A 5,468-nucleotide genomic window follows, 5' to 3' on the forward strand; every position below is an offset into this window, starting at 1 on the left:
GTAAACATTTTTTTATTTGTAAGAAATATAAGCTGTACACTATAGCAAAATGAGAAACACTGGATAGAAGCACGTTTATATCAATGCTGTGATTTTGGACTGCTAGTGTGTGTGTGTGTGTGTGTGTGTGTGTGTGTGTGTGTGTGTGTGTGTGTGTGTGTGTGTGTGTGTGTGTGTGTGTGTCTGTGTGTGTGAAAGTACACTGATTATATTATGCATAGAATTAGGATAATAATTTTCTTTCTTTTTACAAGGGTTGATGTTTAGAATAATATGATTGGCTTAAGCTATAAATCTTTTTTGTAAGCAAGTAGGCTTGAAAAATAAGACAAAATGATGAAAGGCACTACAATGCTATTAGCTTGTTTTTTTTTTCTTTTAGCAAATGTTCTTAGTGGGAAACATGAAGTGTGTAGCTGAGGCAGTTGGCTGGGGAATTTTGTACATTGTGTTCTGATTGAAATTTGCAAAGATTCATTCATGCATCTGCAGAGTTGTTAGCTGTTTTTTTCTCATTGCTGACTACTTTTACATGGAGTTGAGTTGTCTGCAGTAGCAAACAATTAATCTTGAGATTTTTTAACATTCTTTGCTGAAGAAAATGTGACATTTAAAGGAACAATGGCAAGCAATTCAGGAAAAAATAAAGTCTGAAGTTTTGGGAAGTGAATAAGAGAGATATTTAATAGAACAGTGCACAAATTAATTTTATTTAAAGCTAGCCAATGCACTTTTTCATAGGGCTCAAACTTTATCTTTTCTGAAATCATGCAAGCTGCTTTTTTATATCTGGGATGGGAATATACATAAGAAAAAAAAACAGCAATCAGTATACGTGGGAAGATAGACAATAACAAGTGCTTTAGTATGGGTCACCTTAATTTTAGATTAGGTAATGTTTGTGGGTGCACATGTTTATTTGAGGCAATTGTTCCTATCTGTTGGATTAAATTTCATTTGTTGATAATGTATATGGTTTGCATGTTTGTTCTAAGTTAATAGGGGATGGAGGTGTTCTGAAAATGTATTTATTTTTTTGTTTAAGGGTTTTCATTAAAGGAAAAAGTCATGAAAAATGTGGCACAGGTTCAAATGGAGATGACAACTGTATAAAAGCTCAGCCTGTCAAACAGTATGTGCATATAAGACAAAAGCTGGAAATACACATTAAATACTGTCATGTATAATAGGTGGGAACAATGGCTTTTAAAAATGGCTACCCTATTTATACTATCTTGGAATGTAAATGGCCTTACAGGTACAGACAAAAACAAAATTATATTGTCTGGCAGTTGGTACAGAAGGTTAAGACTGTGAGCTATAGTTCCTGTTGTTTCAATTATATTAAGAAATGCAGAGTGCAAGTAGCAATGCTGCAGGAGACACATTTTGAAATAAATGAACATTTGAATTAGACAAAGAAAGGATTTCAGGATAGATATTCAGGAGAATATCAGGCACAAAGGAAAAAGGAAGCAATATTATTGGCTGTCAGAGTGGCTTCAATAGTGATATAAGATGAAAAAAAAGACAATAATGGTAGTGTTGTGGTAGTAAGGGGCTAATGGTGAGAGAGGAATATTACACTGCCATCTATTTACTTTTATCTGTCTTCAGAATATTTTTTTCCTGGAGGATCAAATATATTTTTGATGGATATTGGGATAAGGAGGAAATAAAACAATATATAGCCAACTAAAAGTGAGCCAACAAACAGAAGCAGATTCAGCTTCTCTTTTTTCTGACAAAAAAGCTCATAAAGAAACTTTGCCAGTGAAACATTTTCCATTGTTACAAAGGAAAATGCTTGAAACACAGATAAAAGTGCAGAGGTTGACCAGAAGAATCAGGAGTATCTTGGGCATGAACCAGAGTCTGGTGTTGGGATCTGAAGATAATCAGGAAGAAGGCCAGCAACATGAAAATTAGTGAATAAATGGGAGACCATAAATTATCGATCACATTTGTGAAATATGGCTTTGCAAAAAAAAAGCAGCTAGAAAAGTCTGTAGTTTTGTTGATTTTGTTAAACATGTGGGTGGACTATAAAGCATAGGGTCTATATTATAACATCGAAGTTCTTTAACATCGAATGTTATAATATCGAACCCGTAATGTCGAACTCTGAAAACAGCGAAGGTGCAGGACATCGAATTCTTTCCCAGGGAAAGAATTCGGTGGGCCGTTGCTGTGGCTTCGCTATTTTCAGCGTTTGATATGTTGGAGCATTACGGGTCGGGTTCAGGTAAGTGTGTGATTGTGTGTAGGTTAGGGTTAGGGGGCAGGTTAGGTGAGTTAGGTTTAGGGAGCAGGCCAGGTAAGTGTGCAGTTGTGTGGACGTTAGTGTTAGGGTACGGGTTCAGGTAAGTGTGCGATTGTATGTTGGTTAGGGTTAGGGGGTGGGTTAGGTGAGTTAGAGTTAGGGCGTGAGTCAGGTAAGTGTGCGATTGTGTGTAGGTTAGGGTTAGGGGCGGGTTAGGTGAGTTAGGGTTAGGGCGCTAGTGAGGTGAGTGTGTGATAGTGACGGACCTTAGGGTTAGGGTCGGGTTAAGGTAAGTGGATAGCTATTAGTGTATGTAAAGTTTAGTTTAGGTGTAGGATTTTAAGTGTATGTGTGAGGATGGCTGTTTTTTGTGTGTGTTTGTGCTGTGTGTATGTTTCTCGGGATAGCAAATTTTTTTCCTGGGAAAAAATTTGCTATTCTGACTGTTCAATGTTTTCACACTTCAGTGCTTAGGGTTCGATATAACAACATTCGATGTTAGAGAACTTCGATGTTATGATATAGACCCAAAGCATATACCTTACTTTATGTCATCAATGTTTAGAAGGACACTAAAGGGAAAAAGAAGTAACTGTAAGTAAAATAATTTTTATAAATATTAGTTTTTGTATAAAACATTTCATGACATACAAACTGCATGTTATATTGTAAATTAGTTTTGTATATGGTGCAGACAAGGATATTTTAAATGTGGGGGTGCTGTTTTTAGTCCTGTTATATAAGTTAACGATATTAAAGTAAAATTTTTTTTATTTGTAAGAAATATAGGCTGTACACTATAACAAAATGAGAAACACTGGACAGAACCAAGTTTATATCAATGCTGTGATTTTGGACTGCTAGTGTGTGGGTGTGTGTGTGTGTGTGTGTGTGTGTGTGTGTGTGTGTGTGTGTGTGTGTGTGTGTGTGTGTGTGTGTGTGTGTGTGAAAGTACACTGATTATATTATGCATAGAATTAGGATAATAATTTTCTTTCTTTTTACAAGGGTTGATGTTTAGAATAATATGATTGGCTTAAGCTATAAATCTTTTTTGTAAGCAAGTAGGCTTGAAAAATAAGACAAAATGATGAAAGGCACTACAATGATATTAGCTTGTTTTTTTTTTTCTTTTAGCAAATGTTCTTAGTGGGAAACATGAAGTGTGTAGCTGAGGCAGTTGGCTGGGGAATTTTGTACATTGTATTCTGATTGAAATTTGCAAAGATTCATTCATGTATCTGCAGAGTTGTTAGCTGTTTTTTTCTCATTGCTGACTACTTTTACATGGAGTTGAGTTGTCTGCAGTAGCAAGCAATTAATCTTGAGATTTTTTAACATTCTTTGCTGAAGAAAATGTGACATTTAAAGGAACAATGGCAAGCAATTCAGGAAAAAATAAAGTCTGAAGTTTTGGGAAGTGAATAAGAGAGATATTTAATAGAACAGTGCACAAATTAATTTTATTTAAAGCTAGCCAATGCACTTTTTCATAGGGCTCAAACTTTATCTTTTCTGAAATCATGCAAGCTGCTTTTTTATATCTGGGATGGGAATATACATAAGAAAAAAAAACAGCAATCAGTATACGTGGGAAGATAGACAATAACAAGTGCTTTAGTATGGGTCACCTTAATTTTAGATTAGGTAATTTTTGTGGGTGCACATGTTTATTTGAGGCAATTGTTCCTATATGTTGGATTAAATTTCATTTGTTGATAATGTATATGGTTTGCATGTTTGTTCTAAGTTAATAGGGGATGGAGGTGTTCTGAAAATGTATTTAGTTTTTTTGTTTAAGGGTTTTCATTAAAGGAAAAAGTCATGAAAAATGTGGCACAGGTTCAAACGGAGATGGCAACTGTATAAAAGATCAGCCTGCCAAACAGTATGTGCATATAAGACAAAAGCTGGAAATACACATTAAATACTGTCATGTATAATAGGTGGGAACAATGGCTTTTAAAAATGGCTACCCTATTCATACTATCTTGGAATGTAAATGGCCTTACAGGTACAGACAAAAACAAAATTATATTGTCTGGCAGTTGGTACAGAAGGTTAAGACTGTGAGCTATAGTTCATGTTGTTTCAATAATATTAAGAAATGCAGAGTGCAAGTAGCAATGCTGCAGGAGACAGATTTTGAAATAAATGAGCATTTGAATTAGACAAAGAAAGGATTTCAGAATAGATATTCAGGAGAATATCAGGCACAAAGGAAAAAGGAAACAATACCATTGGCTGCCAGAGTGGCTTCAATAGTGATATAAGATGAAAAAAAAGACAATAATGGTAGTGGTGTGGTAGTAAGGGGCTACTGGTGAGTGAGGAATATTACACTGCCATCTATTTACTTTTCACAAAACAAATGCTATAATGGAGCTTAAGAATATTTTGTAGAAATAATCACCTTTAATAATTAGCTTTCAGCAATAAATATTACTTATAGGTGAGGTCTGGAACTTGATTTGCAATAATGGGGATATATCAAGGGGACCTATAAGGGAAAATATAACAAACGAGAGGACATTTCTGAAGAAATGTATGAAAATATTTGGTATGGAAGACATGAATTCAGTATTGGGAATGCAGATGGAATTTATACATTATTCCCCAAGGTAAAATAACTAGACTAGACTGGATAGAATTTATATTTCACATGAGCATGTGCATTTAACTGAAAATGTCAACATATATCCAGTAAGTATTCCAGGTTATGCACCAAGAAAAACTACAATAAAAATCAGGGAGAGTGAAGTAAAAATGAGATACTCAGGCTTTCTTACCTATTGCTTAAAGATGAGAATTCAATAAATGCACAGTGGAGATTATTAGGGAGTTAATATGGAAGATAGACATTTCTTCAGAAGTAGTAACTAGTAAGTGGGGGTAAATTCAAATGGAGTTGAAAAATATGCTATAAAGAAAAGAGAAAGAGATATGGTTAGAAAGTAACAGGAATTACTTAGAGGGGCTTACAAAGGTTAAAGTATTGCAGAATAAAGGTAATCTCACACAACAAAAAAAGGAGCAACTGCAGAGTGCTAAAGAGAAAAATAAGGGAGAAATTCGATAATATACACAAGTTTAGAAACATTGCAAAAAAAAAAAAAAAGATAATACAAAAAATGAGAAACTAGAACCTCTTGTTTATGGATATGGATAGTGAGATACAAGCAGTGAGAAAGTTTTTAGTCCTTTT

This window comes from Protopterus annectens, chromosome 3.part0, assembly GCF_019279795.1.
Source record: "Protopterus annectens isolate FY-2018-M chromosome 3.part0, PAN1.0, whole genome shotgun sequence".
NCBI lineage: Eukaryota > Metazoa > Chordata > Ceratodontiformes > Protopteridae > Protopterus > Protopterus annectens.